General features: G+C 39.5%; 1 protein-coding gene across 1 annotated transcript in view; it reads left to right on the forward strand.

Moving 5' to 3' along the window:
* KCNB2 (potassium voltage-gated channel subfamily B member 2) overlaps window positions 1-15,808 on the forward strand; it is a 334,241-nt gene that overhangs the window by 8,736 nt on the left and 309,697 nt on the right. The gene's annotated exons all lie outside the window — the stretch shown is intronic.

Genomic DNA, 15,808 nt, shown 5'->3' on the forward strand with positions numbered 1-15,808 from the left:
CAAAAACACACTTCTAATTCTTAGACATCTTGGCTCAGAGGTGATGTCAACGGCTCATCTGTTCATAGTCCACTGATGAAATCTCATCAGAACTAGGTGCAAGGGGCTGGGAAACGTAATCTTGAGCTTCTCAGGAGCTCCTCAGTGACCCTGCTGTCTTACAAAGGTGAAGCATTAATTCAGACAGACAATTCACTATCCTCGCTGTAGTTATCTTTCTCCAGAATGAATCGCGGTGGGGGAAAGGTTTGAATTGCATCCCCTCACCAGTTAACCCATGCTGGGATGGCAGCTGCCCCACCTCGCTCCTGTCTTTCTTTGGCCTTCCACCCAGACTTTGGGAGGAGCACACATCTTCCTTCATTCTCTGGAGCATCACTAGCAGTAGCCTGGCTGTGTGACAGACTCGAGCCGAGTGCTTTGGGCTAAAGGATCATAATTATACCATAGACAAGAAACTAATTCTAACTGAATGTTAGCTGTCACTGCTCCTAGGGATGCATTGACCGGTTCTCACTGCAGAGGTTCGCTCCTGGCTGGATCTCCTGGGCCCCGATGCCTGCCATGTTCTAGGCTTTTCTCTTCCTCTCAGCTCTTCTTCACATCTCTTCATCAAGGATTCTCCCTGTATCCTTTCTCATGGTGCCAGTGGACTTGGTGTGTGAGTCCACAAGGGACTTGCCCAGAATAGCCTCACAGTCCATTATGGCTTTTTCCCAAAACAAAGCAGCAGCTCCATCTCTAAGAGGACTATATGCTTTCTCATATTCGTCCAACTGACTCAGAATTGTAGCCTGACTTTTTTTAAAGACATGCAAATATTTATTAAGCATTTTCATATGCAAAACACTCTTCTAGGTCACTAGACTGAACAAAGTTCGTCTGACCTTGGGGAATTGACAGTCTTTCTGAGAGCAAGCATGGAGCCCCAACCCCGACCCCTTCTGGTGGCCAAGCACAGTGAATCGACCCTAGGCCCAAACAAGTGATGATTCTCTATGAACTTTGGAAAGGAAGGTTGCTGGGCAAAGGCTGGAAATGACAAGGTGAGGGTGACACTTCTGGAGGGAGGAGCCGCCTGTGGGCTGCAGCGTGTGCTCAATGGAGATGGGGGGGTGGGGTAGAGCATTATGCCGCCGTCATTACTTCTCTGCTCTGTCTCTGGTCGCCTGGTTATTTTTTGCAGACTCCAGGACTGGAGCTATTTGGTTCTTTCCCCAACCCCTCCTTTTCTTTTCTAACAGCGAGTGCTCAGTAATGTCAGAATAAGCTGGTCTTGAACGGAAGTCAGCCAGGTGGGTAAGTGTGGCATCTGGGGAGAATGGAATCAGGGCAGCTGGCAGTCCAAGGAGGCAGGAAGTGAGGTTGGAGGACTGTCGGGGACATCTAGGCCACATACGGGAAAGGGAGTCTGGGAGCGGGCAGCGTTTGGCGATTCGGACGAGCAGGGCCAGGCAGGGTGGCAGTCAGGATGATCCAGGCCCATAGGCTCCAGCGCTCTGGTTTGTGGGGACTGAGGGTTTAGGGGGCAGTCTCTCTTAAGTATCTAGCAGGGGACCAAACTCACCGAGGCACAAGTGTCTATTTTCAGGAAAACTGCACGATGGTCACGTTATCGGTGCAGGGATTCAGACCCAGGGGACAGGGCCCTGTCCTATGCCATCACCAAACTCCCAGCGCGTCTTTCTGGACTTCCACGAAAGCTTATCAACCGGACTCTTAAAGGAACTTCTTTTCTCGTCTTCTCAATCCATTTTGCCCTTTGCTTTNAGCAAATCTGATCGTGTCACTCATCTTCCCTGAAATGACTTCCCACATTCTTTAGGCTAAATCTTTACTTTGGGGGTTACCGTATTCTTTCTCACTTTCCAGAGCCTCGCCGCACGAGGCTGTCGCTCACGACGGACTCTGGAATGCACGCTCGCCCTTCGTGTTCTGCTGCTCTTTCCGGCTTTGTTTTAGTTACCGAAGTCTCGCTTGCCATGAGCCCTGCACACTGGGTTGTGTGGGACACCGTCTCTTGCCACTTTCACTTACTTGACTCTTAATCATGCCTCTGAAGTCACTGGCTCCAAGAAGCCACCTAGAGAAGGGCAGGTCTCTCCATGATTCTCTTTCCTAGCACCTGGTCTTCTCCTTTGCAGCACTCACCCCAATTCTAGCTTTGAGTCGTGGATGATTACTTGCTTACTGTCGTTTTCCTGCGTGAGATTATAAGCTCAAACGCAGAGACTGTCCTCCTTCACGCTGTATCCACAGCATCTGCGCAACTCCATGCATGCACATAGTTGATGCTCATTGTTTACTTGTTGAATCCATGAGTGGAGGCATGGATGGAGCTGGGAGCTAAGTCAGGTTCGAGGTCACAGAGCAGCACCAGGAGGACAGTTACCAAGACTAGCTGCCCAGGGTGGGGCAGAATTAAGACCAGGTCAAGTTCCCGATGTCAGGCCCTGGCCCTGCGCTGTTTTACACTCATGTGCTCTTTATGTTCTTCTTGACAAGGGCCAGGGTGGTCCCAGAATCTGGGATAGAGCAGAGTTTGTAAGTGGAGATTCAGGGGCTACCACTGGTCAGAATGGAGGCAGCTCGTGGAAGGAGAGACAAGGCAACGCATGGGGCTTTCGACAGAAATTTTCTGTCGCGCTCATTTCAGAACTCAGCCCCGTAACTTCAAAGGAAGGTTGTCTAGACCAGTGCTTTCCAACAGAACTTGCTGAGATGACGGACATTTTCTGTGTCCTTGCTCTCCAGTACAGCCTCCACTAGCCACTTAAGCTGTTGGACTTGTGAGACTGAGAAATTAAATTTTAAATTTGATCTAAATTTAAATAGTCTTGTGTGGCTAGTGGCTACAAGATGAGACAGTGCAGGCCTGGACTATTATTAGCATAAATTACTTTAGGAAACCATAAGATGCAAAAGTAGTATGATTTAAATTCTAGAAATATGCATTTACAAACAACGTTACTCTCCAATGAACCATATATGAACACATGAGCCATCTCTGGGGTCCACTGCCTATTTTGACTCTGATGAGTATCTCCCAGGTACATCCTCATGAAGAGATCTGAATGTACTGTGTGTTATTTCTACCCATAGGAATTATTGAAGGCATTTCTTTTTTTTTTTTATAACTGTACAAAATATAAAATATTACACAAGTGTAGAGCATTGTCTTTGTAAGCGTCTGTGTAATGTGACCTGAAATGCTTTCTCAAGCCCACTTTTCCCAAACAGGATTTCTTTTTCCGTTTTTTTTGTTCCCTCTCCTTTTCTCTCTTTCCTTCTGTTCTAACCTCTAAAGTGACGCAAACCCAACACTGTGTCCTTTAACAAGTTCCTTTTCTTTTGCATATTGATTTCTTTCCTTTTGTGCTATTTACAAAAGCTGTTGTATCAATTCAGATCATTAACGAAAATAAAAAAACAGCCCCAAATGGGTTCAGATCATTAACAGCAACCCATCTCTGACATGATGATAGCTCCTGACATGCCAGCTGATATATTTTGGAGATTTATAAGAGATGACAACTTCAATATTTATGTAAATTATGTAAAGAATGTAAAATGAAGCAATATACTTTTTTCCATAGCTATCACCTAGATAAATTATTGTTGCTTCTAAGCCTTTGAAAGTTCCCATGTGACTGGATCTCTTGAATTCTTTGTCCTGCTTTTCACAAATGAAAGGTTTTCCAGTAAGATAATACAAGAATGAGAAAGTGATGTTCAGGAGACAAAATTCTGAAATATACCAGTAAAGTAACATTTGAAAGAGATGGTCCATCTTTAGTCTTTCTCCCTAGTCTGTATAGCTTAGAACAAATGCGTCTTGGGGCTTTCATGCTAAATGTCTTCAGTTCATAAAATCACAATTATTAATCAGACTATCATTAAAATTTAATTTACTTTCGAGATAAATGTCATTTTAAATTTGGAATCTTAGTTTTTTTCTAAATCTAAGGAGAGCACTTTCATTAGGCTTTACAGAAAGAGTGCACATAGAAAGCTTAGAAGCTATTAAAAGCTACTTCTTAAACTTGGCCTCTGGTTTCATTCAGGCCCAGCAAAATCCTAGGTTTCCAGCATAATAAACATAGTTTGTAATCAATATATACAGCTAAAGTAGAGCCTTATAGTAAGAGTTTTTGCCTTTTTTTAAAAAAAAATCTAGGGAGCCAGTTTTTTGGCAGGCAAAATAATATTTAGAACACAGGCTTGATATGTACAGTAGGTGCTCTATAAATATTTGTTGAATGAATTAATGAAATGATTCATTTAATTCATTAGTTCATTCGTTCATTTAAGACCTCAAATAGCTTTTAAAATTCCAGATGATGATTAAAACTATAAAATCTCATCAATAAAGATCATATTCCATAAAGCCCCCAAATTAGGACATATGCATCATTTATACCTCTCTCTTCCTTTACATCGATATCTTTAAGTCAGGTAGGAAGCTTTAATCAGGTACTAGTTAAATAAATATTTAAGTCCATAATATTAATCTGAGCCTATAAAACACATGCTAAAAGCACAAATCCAAAAATTTCTGTAATATTCTTCGAGAGCAAGGGCTAGTTTACCCAATTTTGTATCCCTTGCACTCAACGTACTGTGATAGCCAAGTGACACATTGTTTTAGAAGGAAGGGAGGGAACGAGTAAGGAATAACAGATCTAAATCAGTATGAGTAATTAATCGTTTATGATCGTCTTCCATTCTGACCCTTATTGGAATAGTAGAATTACAGATTTACATTGTAATCAGGAGTCAATAACTAGATTCAGTTCATCAGTATTTGTAGGTTTAACTGGGGGTCTGAGATACAGGTTCCCTTGCTATCTAAAACAGAACATTCCTGTGAAACTTTTCGTAAGCCAACATGGCAACATGGTGAGGAAGGAATCACCTTAGGAGACATTTTGCTAACAAATGCACAAAATAAATCACGTGAAGCACAAGAGCTCACACACAGACACACAGTTCAACGCTATGGCAGCTTGCAAAGCGAACTTTTGAAAAGCAGGGGATACAGTGCTCTTGCTTTACATTTTTTTTTGCCTTCCATTGTTTTAATTTCATATTTATTTTTGGTGCCCTGAAGTAGCAAGGCCTAGTAGAAAGAACATGGTTTCAGGAACAAGAGGCTTGGCTTCTAGCCCTGATGCTGAATAGATGCTGGGAAGATCATTGGAATCTATCAGTGTTGCCCTTCCAAATACTGTGAATTTTATATTTTTAACATTTAAAAAATATTATTTAAGCATCTATCTTGACTATAAATCTCCAATACTAAGACTAATAGCATTACTTTTGAAAGTCACATACTAAAATTTATGTTTAGTTTAAAAAATTTACAACTGCAAAAACAGTTGCCAGCCCTACCATCTCAATCCATAAAAAAGTTATAACGTTTGATATATTTTATGCATGCCACTTAGGCCAAGGGATAGACGTAATGGTACAGGAACTATTCAAGTTTCGTTCTTTCTTTCTATACCATCTAAAAAGATTGCTGAATATCGTTCCCATATTTCCATTTATTCACCATTCCAATACATCTAGAATCTTGCCATTCATGGAAACTCCCCAGTGTCTTTGGAGGTTAAGAACAGGGACTTCGAATTAAGATAATGCTGGATTGGAATCATGGAACCAGCATTTACCAGTTGTGTCATCTTGAGCGAGAAACTCACCTTTCTGAACCTCAGTTTCTTTATCTGTAAATCAAAGATAAAATACCCACCCCAAAGTGGTTGAGACTTAACGAGAATTCTCATTACGAGAATTAAATGGGATAAGCCCAGTGTCTGCATATGCTAGTCGCTCATTATGTGGTAGATGATAAAAATGGTGATTATTAGCAGATTCACAAGATCTTAACTCTGGCTCCGCTTAAAAAACAACTCTAAGAATATTTCTACCTTCTAGGAAAGATAACTACTACTATGGACATTTCGATCTTAAGATGAAGTAAAATCCAGATTGCAAATCTGAATCCAGTAGCGATGGCTAATTTTATTTTGACTTGCTCCTTTCTTGTAATCCTGACTATATGAAGCTTACCGAGTTGAAAAAGAGTGCTTTAAATATCACCATCTAAATCTGGAAGAATTAGTTCTTTCCTCAAAGACAAAAAGAAATGAAAAAATAATATAACAATATTAAAGAACTGAAAAGAAAGGGGAAAAATAATAATTTTACCATCCTTAACCAAGCTACTCCTTTCAATGAAAACAATAGTTCTCCTTTATTTCTGAATTTTTTCACCCTTGGTCCACAGTAACATTCCCTATTATACTATTGTAAAATTTATGTCGTAACAATAATTTTTATGATTCTTCCACACTGGTTTTCAAATTATTTATTTCAAGACTGTATCATCTGGTACAAGTCACATGAACTCAGGGCTTCAGTCCATCTGTGGTCGCTAATTTTCACGTTTTTATTTTAGAATATGTTGATAGAATATGAAGAGCTCATTTTCCTCATCAAATGCTCTGATATTTTCTTATCAAACTGTGCTAAATTATATTATTAGCAGTAAATTTAACATTCTGAGATTCATAGATGCTAGTAGGTCATCTCATCCATCTGCCTTATGTTCTTACCATTAATTATTTATTATCATTGTAACTCTCTAGCATTTTACACAACAAAGACACATGGTAGATTGAGAAGGGGGGCAGGGACGAGGGGAGGATTATTTATAAAGTGGCACACACAGATGGATGCTTAATAAATGTTGTTTAATGATCCTCAATGATGACAGGGTGGATGAAAAACATTATTCACAAGGGATGTGGAGATAGATGTCCATAGTTCAGTGAACCTCTTCTCTTTTCTACTTAATGCACTGAAAAAATATCAATCATACAATCGCTTGTGATACATTCTGATTTTTTAAATTAGTTCCGTTAGTGAAAGATCCCCTCGATTTGTTAGAAACTTTTTTTTTTTCATGCTAGAATCCAGGAAATGCGATTTCAAATACGCGCAGTCAGGAAAGGTACCTGTGGACATGGTTACACTGAGTATCCCAAGGCGAATTTTGGCAGTAGTCAGCTTTAGGTCTGAGGATGTGGCCACCTGTATATTGTGAGTTGAATACACTGGGGAAAATTTCTGCCTTTCACCTTATTTTCCCAACCCAAATACTATTCTGCTTGTATTTCCATTACTGTAGGGTCATTCCTTTGATTCAGGTTTGACCTCATTTTAAAGTCTTCACATGGCAACACTTATATGACATCGAAAGAGAAAAGGTCGTTGTTGAAGGATAGAAGCTCATCTTTTGCAAAAAATATTTGGACTCAGTAACTTTGATACTTTCCTTTTACTTTATTCTTTAATTGGTGGAAATTCTATCATATTGGCTTTGCTGGCTTGCATATTGTTCCTAGGAGTGAGTATAAGCCAAAAAATACAAAACTCACTTTTCCAAAATTGAAAACTTAAGAAATTAGCAAGAGTGAACTTTTTCTTATTCTTCGTCTGTCCAGTGGAATATGCACGAGTAGCATCCACACAGAAATCTCATAGAACCAAAAAATGTCAGTGATAGAAGACACTTTCTAGGCCATCTTGTCGGTCTCTCAACAAGGAGAGAGGGCGCTACTCCTGGGCCTCCCTGACAGGGTCCCCCGGGGTCCACGAGGACGTCACTGGGCCCAGTAGTGTTCTGAGGCAGCATATTCCATTTAAGGTCAGCAATAATAATCAGAGAGCCTTACTTATTTCTCTCGTGTTCCCTACCTAGTTTCAGAAAATTTGGCTCTGACTTAAAACCCTGGCCTTGTTAAAAGAGACAAATAAGAGCTAGCAGAATTTCTAAGCAAATTGGGAGTCACCATAGCAGACTGATATTAGATGATGTTAACCCAAACATTTGACCAAAATAAAGAAAGGATAATAGTGCCCTGAAATTTATTATTCACTCATTCATTCATTCTTTCAGGTAGTCTGTAAACGTTTGTTGAGCACTTGTGCACCAAAGATGCAAATATGGATGAGATGTTCATCACTTTTAAGAACTCACAGCCAAGAAGGTGTTTTCAGTTAAAGCTCAGGCTTCTCTTCTGCTGTAGCTTTTGTCACAACTGTATTTAGTTGCTTGTATGTTTGTATGTAGAATGTCTTTCAACCTCCACTAGAATGTAAGCTCCATGATGTGAGAGACAGTGCCTCCAGCAGAGTCAGGCTCATAAATACTTGCTGATTGAATGAATAGGAAAAAATACTAAGTGAATAGTTATGATACAATGAGAAAAGCATTATAATAGAAGAAATTCTAGCCCATGTGGCAGAAGACATTAATTCTCCCTAGGCAAGATATTTCTTCTTGAGCTTGAGTAATAAGTAAGAGTTTATCAGATAGAGAATGTGGAAAAGAGCATTTCATACATGAAAGTCATACTGGATTTGGGGAGTGGCAGGTAATATGGGGTAGCTGGAATGAGAGGAAAATGATTTTTAAATAAGTTAAATAAAATAGAATTCTGGTCATTTACTTTTTCATTCAGCTAATAATTATGGTGTGTCTACTATATGTTAGGTACTTGAGATACAATGACGAATAAGATTAGATGTAATTTCTACCCTCAGGGAACATAGAGTCTACTGGAGAGATTGGATATTTATCAAATCATCAAAATACTCATCTCCAAAAATATGAAACTGCTGTTGTGACAAGCGCTCCCAGTAAAAGGCACCTGATTCTATTTGAGTTCTTAAAACAGGAGAGTTATTGCGTAGTCAAGGAAATCAGGGGCGCCATCTAAGATGTGATCCTTGAGTTGATGTCAGAAAGTGAAGAGCAGAGTGCATAGAAGAGGAAGAATGGCACATGAAAAGGAAAAAAAGCCAAAACAGAGAAAGAGAGAGCAAGCACGGTGCATGACAGAACTGCAGAAATAAATGCAGGGCAGGCCTGCAGTCTTCGTGTGTGACGTGCCTTTATCCCGAGTGTGGGAGCATGGAGCATCTTCTACGAGAGGTGGCCCTGATCTGCTGGCGTTCGGGCTGCAGTGTGCACAGCTGACTGGATGGGTCCAGAGCGGAAAGAGGCAGCTGCCATAAAACCCAGCCCCAGAGAAGTGAGAGAACGGAAGAGTGATTCTGTGACGTGCATCTCTCTTTGGAAGAACACAGTCAAGTTGCCCGACTGCAGCATGACCCTTTCAAGAAACGTCTAACAGGATACAGAAGAACACAGCTCGACTGAGTGTGGTTTCAATCAATATTTTGACATAGGGGTAGACAAAGAAATAAAAGCTTCAACTAGAGGGTGAAAAGTGGGGAATAATGAGGTGGAGTGTAACGGAAAGAGACTTTTATAGGTATCTACAGACTTGGGTTCTAGTCCAGGTTCAGCAGCTACCAGAGGACAGCCAACTCATGTGACCTCACTGGCACTCAGTTCTGAAAGCTGTAAATAAGAAAATTGGACCAGATCACATCCAAGCTCCCTTCTGCCACAGTCTGTGATTCTAGCCTCGAAACGTGGAGATGTACAAAGCATGGTATGATGGTTAAGTCACAGAGACTAATCTCAAGTAAGACTTAGTATTGAGCTTTTAAATAGCCACATTGCCTATGATGTGTTTGATTATGTGTTTGATTAAGGGACCAGAATGTAACTGGAAAGTTTGTGTTTACTATTATTAAATGGAGCGCAACTGAGAAACATCCCTTGTCAAGAGTCTTACCGCTGACCATTCCAGACCGATCATTACATGATCTAAAAGCTAATTTTATTGGAAAAAACCTAACAAGATGTTCAAGTTCTATTCAAAGTTCATGAACATTTTTTACTTGGTTTTGCAGAGTCTTTATCTAACTTATGCCAGAAGGAGTATGAAATTTAAGTCATTCATACAAACAGAAGATTATATTACTCACGAAGAACACCAGGTAGCAACTGAAGTTTGTGTTTTTTTTAAATCGGGACATTACAGGGTGGCCCAGCCCTATTTCCCGAATTCCTTTCAGTGGCACCAATAGTTCCTTTGTTATTTGTCTCATCACCTTTTATCTTTATTTATCCCCTTCACCCCATTGTGACTCTGGGAAGACTTTTGCGAAGGAGACATTTAAAAAACACACCTTGGGCCCCAACATAAAGGTGGTTTTACCATCATAATAGAAAGCTGACCTGCTGAATGACTGAATGCTGGTATAAAAGTTTGGGCCTTTTTGTGTGTGTTTTGAAATGAAGCAGACTGAAAATTTCCAGCCACTACTAATACCTTGTAGTTTATAAAAGGTCTAAGATGCATTATAACATCAGTATTATATTTTTCAGAATAGAGAAGGAATTTTTTTCTCACTTGTCTTATAAAAGGTCATTTTTCAAAGGCAAACCTAGTGTTTTACTCTCTAATTATAGAAAACATATATGTGTGTGTATGTGTGTGTGTGTGTGTGTGTGTGTGTGTGTGTATAATTCTTTAAATAGTCCTCTATTCTGATGAAGAAAAATCAAATTATGTGTCTAAATAAAAGTTTATTTATAAATTTGGTTATTTAGAGGCATCTGTGATATTGAAAGGTACTCACATTACATATTCTACTTATTACTTGTCTTTCCCTTTCTTACTGCGACACAGGGCTTCCTTTGACCACTGAAAGCAAAGCTTTTAGGATTTGTTTGAGTGTACCTAAAAAAAGCATCGGTTATATCAAGGATAAAAGTCCTGGATTTTTTTTTTTTTAACTAAGGAGTAAACAGTTGTGCTAAAGTCGAGGAACATATTGATATTAGCAGCCTTTGATTGCAGAAAAGAAATGCCACGTTCCACCTTGCTGAGGACAAGGACGGTTTTTCAGTTATTACTCGAATTTGACATATTAAAAAACAATAAACAGTATGAAACGTGTTAATATTTCTGTCCAGGTTCTCACGTAATTTCAGCAGGTTTGTTAAATTTTTTAGGATAGCTGAAGTTTCCAAAACCTTACTGTAAAATACTATCTATCTTTCTCAAGTAAATTTGCATTGTTTTTAACTTGCTATAATTTTATTGTTTTTTGTTAGTAAATACTAGGGCTACTTTTCAAAAGTCCGGTGAGTACTAAAAAAAGATTTTTTTAAAAGTATTGATTATATTTTCAATGAACAGTTATAGAGCCTTTCTCTCCACGTATCTCCTGCAAATAATCTCTGCGGCTCTCTGACACAGAAATAGCTGTTAAAAGAAAAGATGTGTTTACTACTTTACTGCCATACATGAAAACTGAAGGAAATGCCTTAGAGCTATACATAGAGTGACTTAGACTTAAAGGTCTGGGAGACGCTTGTTTGCAAACCTGCTCAGCGTGTGCTAGCAACACAGAAACCAAATGCTGAACATCATTTGGATCTTTAGAAAGATTTGCTTTTCATCTTCACAGGCTCTCACATGGGACTCACCCTGCCTTGCTACACTGAGGTGTCAAGTATATGACATGACGGTAGTGTTTCTGAGACTACAGTAAGCCCCTCCCCACTTCCCTTTCAAACCTGCCGTCTCAAGCTGTAATTATGATGCCATGATCGGAAAGTTGTGTTTTGTCAGGTTTGGCTCTGGATGGGTGGCAGCATAATTTCACGCTGCTGGCAGGAGCCTGGTGCAGCTGTGCGAAACGAGAGTGTTTGTTGTTGTTTATTGTTTAGGGAGTCGCTTTTATCTCTAACAGACTAATGAAGGGATGTTTAATACATCTGCACTGGTCCACTGACTGTTGCAAGCTTGACTTTCAACTGATCGAATGAGGTGAAATAAATCAGCAAACTGCCAAAATAAAAGATTCACTGAGATTTTGCCCTTCACATAAAAATGTGTGTTCCATTTATAACTATGTATATAAATTCTACGCAGTTGCATAACATCTAAACATTCAGTTTAAACATTGAATTAATACATTTTATATACTAAATTGAATTACATGATTCTTATGGAATAAACTTGTTATGATAGATATAATTTCACTTATAAAACTATGTGAGAAAACATAGCATCATATCCAATTTAATGACTAAAATTAAAAACATAAATTTTGCAAGCTCTCAAGACTGGCAAGACACGGTACCTAACCCAGCGGGAACCGACAAATTCGTTGTTAGAAGTAAAATTAATGTGACAGAATATAGATTACAAATGAAAAGTTAAAATATAGAAAATCAGCTAAACACTAAATAAAATACATGAAATTTTTATGATGTTCTGAAAGTAGTCTGTTTCAAGCCCCGATAAATATTAAAGGGTTCTTGAAATGAAATATGAAGAACACCTTTTCTTCAGAAACTAGACATGAAAGAATGTTTTCATGGACTCTGAAGTAGTATGATAATGTTTATTTCTATCTAAATGTGGACAGTAATTGGAGGGGAGGGCGGTAAAGGCCACAGAGTCATAGGGAGGAAAAAATTCAGCAAATGTCATAGGATTGTATGACATTCAAATGAAAGAATTGTAGGCAGGGAAGTGCCATTGTTTAATGGGTGAGGGAACTGAAGTCCCATCACAAAGGGGACAGGGATGCAGGAGGTCAGCCCGACTGGCCCGGGGCCCTGCGCCTCCAAGCAGAGCCCTCTTCGCAGGCTCACCCAACCTCATAAAAAGCTACTTGGTTTAGATAGTTTTGTCTTCTTCTGGAGAGAGACATGGTGTTTTCAGCTCAGGAGGTTTTTATAATAAGGATAAAGAACTTTATGAAGTTGGTACAAGTTTGAAAATATAGAGTTTGGTTTTGTGGTCGGTGAAGAGGCTTTGAGGATAGAAAGATGAAAGGAGCAAGAGAGGAAGAGAGGGAGAGGAAAGGAAGAAAGATAAGCAGTGTGTGGGGAAACAAGACGAGGAAGTGGGAGAGAGAGAGAAACCAGAGAGGAAGAGAGAGAAGGGAGAAAGGCGGGCAGACGCCCAGAAAGCCCAGTGAATGTCAAAGGTCCTGCTGGTCAGGGCTGGCTCATGCTCTGCTCTTCACCTGAATTATAGGCTTCCATATGTGACCACTCATTTTCCACCACTATTCCAAAAGCTTGGTTAACTCTGAACACTGTCCACAGTTCTCCAGCTGCTCAAGAACTTACGCATTTTGAGCCTCCACTCCTTACTAGGTAACAAGCAGAATATCTGCCAAAAGAGAACACAAAATTGTTAGCCACAGTAACCTTAAAGAGCAGGTCCTCAAGTCTTTAAGAAAGTCAAGTCAGTAGCCACATGTTATCCATCTAAGTTTTCTACCCTTCCTTTGAAGAAAGGCATTGAATTTCAGTCTGTCTTTTATTGTGGGATTTGTAATCAACACTGGATTTCTTATAATAGAATGTTCTTGATCAGTAAAGAAGATATTTTGAAATATAAGTCTTATGACCTCTCTTCACTCGAGACACACGCTCACCAAAAAGGAAAATTCACTATAAGTCACGTGTGTGAAATCATTTAAGACAAGGTTGACCTACTGGTGACTATGACATAGCATTTATGCTCTTACAAATAACTTTTACAAGAAAGCAAGCCAAACTAGCCCTTGACCGCAAACATGAGATTTTGGTGTCACATTGCAGTTTGTTCTTGCTTTTCTGGAAAACCTCCTATTTGATATTATAGTTAGTTTAAAAACCATATATGCTCTTCACATTAGTATAAGATGTGATATTCCAAAAAGAGTAAATTTATTTCATGTTTATTTGTAGCCAGGTTGAAAATAGATTAGGCTTTCTGCATATTATTCACGTGGACTGTTCACATAATTTGTATGGATTGCCAAGATGTCACTGTACCTACAACCAAGTTATTTAATGGGGGAGAGACATTCAGATTCATCACTGGAATTGCCTCATCTCTAATATTTTCAGCAGTTTTGTCTGATACTGGTATTGTTGCTCGTGTGTGTGCAGAGTCCATTGTCACTCGAATACAAAATTTGGACATGGGCCAGTGGCATCAAAGATATGTGCTATGAGGTGCCTGTTATGTGTAGGTACAATGCTCAGCAGAGGACAAATCGTGGCCTTATAGGCTTATAATCCGCTTGAGAAGACAGAACATATACATAAGGAAAAAAATTTAATGCTACTATTTAATAGATTAGCATAGCTTTCAGTCTTAGTTTTCTTGCAGTAATTGTAAACCAGACTAAGGAGAAATATGAATTTTCTTACTCTATTTAGCTCTACCTCCCTGTGTGACAACATCATAATACTGCCTATGAAGTAGATACTATTGTCCTTATTTTGCAGATTAAGAAATTGAGGATCAGAGAATTTAAGTTACCCAATCATTGTAACTCTAATTTATTTGTACAAATAAGCACTGTCTGTGATAAAAGTGTGTATGTATATGCTTAAAATATTTTTGTGACTGTGTAGTTGAAAAAACTCCCAATTCAAGTGTATTTATTGGGGATATTTGAAATACTTCTTATATAGTCGATCTATATTTTTCTCATAAATTCGATTTATTTTCATTTGAGACAATACTTGGCTTCCAGATGCAGAAATAAACTTAATTTATAAGAGTAGAGAATCCAGAGACATGTAGAAATTGGTGTGTATCTTAAAAGAGAGTTCTAATTATAAGGACCTCTTGAATCTAAAAGCTTTTCCCTATGGTATAAACTGTCGACTGTGTGAAACAGGGTGTTTTACATTAAAAGGTGTGTTTTGGATGAATCGCTTGAAGCTTTGTGAATTTCTGCAAAAACACTGTAAGGGAGGATCACATAAGATGCTTGCCGCTGCAGTTCAGAACAGGGAATACTAGATCAACAAAAGGGAATACTAGAGCAGTCATGCCTTAAAGAAGGAGAGACAAGCTGAGGAGCAAAATACAAACACACGCACACACATTCTGACATACTGTGTACACACGGCATAGAAACATAGATGCATAGTGATCAAATAATGCCATGTATGCATTTTTCTGGCCATAAACATTGGCCTTACTAGATCTTTTGTCAGCTATCTTCTGGAAAACAATTAAAGAACTGATTCATTATTTAACATTTATTAAACCCTCACAGCCTGTAAGTACTGTGCTCAGTGATAAGGATATAATAACAGAGTAGTGTGTGTCGTGAAGAGCACCCAGCACCCTGTGGGGAAAGAGTTATTGCAGTGGCATGATGAAACAGAAGAGACATTTGCAGAGTTTCGTAATCCTGGAGGGGTATCATGGAGGGCTTTCTGGAGGAGGTGATGTCTGCGCTGAGTCTTGAAGAGCAAACAGCAGTTAGTCAAAAGGAAATGGGAAAGATGGAGGCCTTTCCAGGACACAGCATGCAGAAAGGCCAGGAGCTTAAGAATGAATTCTGTGTGTAGTCTGGGGTTGCTGGAATATAGTGGCGGGGAAGAGATATGTGAGGGTGGAGAGGAAGGCCAGATTGACGAGGGCTGCTGGACTTTACACTGCCGTTAACAATGAAACTTTGTAGGGTTTCGAGCAGCATGGCAATGTCAAGTTTATATCTTAAGAGATCATTGTAGTAGCTGTGTGGAGAATGGGTTTTAGGTAGATAAAACCAGAGTTTGGATCCAGTTTAAGAGGTGGTGGTAGAAATGCAGGCAAGAGATGGTTTGAGTTTGAGCCAGCACCACGGTGTAAGGGTGACAGGTACGGTGTAATGGCGGCGGAGGGCTTCGGCAAGTTTAGGAGGTACGGTTGGGTGTGGACCGATGGATCAGGACTTCTTAGAGCTCTAGATTGGGTGGCTGGGCTCGGCGATGCGGAGGGCCATAAATCTTAGGTGGAGAAGGAACAGTAACTGGTTGGGCAAGTTAGAGGTGTGGTCAGTTTAGTTTACGGTATCTGGTTGATCAAGG

The sequence above is a fragment of the Pteropus medius genome, unplaced genomic scaffold (genome assembly GCF_902729225.1).
Source record: "Pteropus medius unplaced genomic scaffold, Ma_sr-lr_union100, whole genome shotgun sequence".
Classification (NCBI taxonomy): Eukaryota; Metazoa; Chordata; class Mammalia; order Chiroptera; family Pteropodidae; genus Pteropus; species Pteropus medius.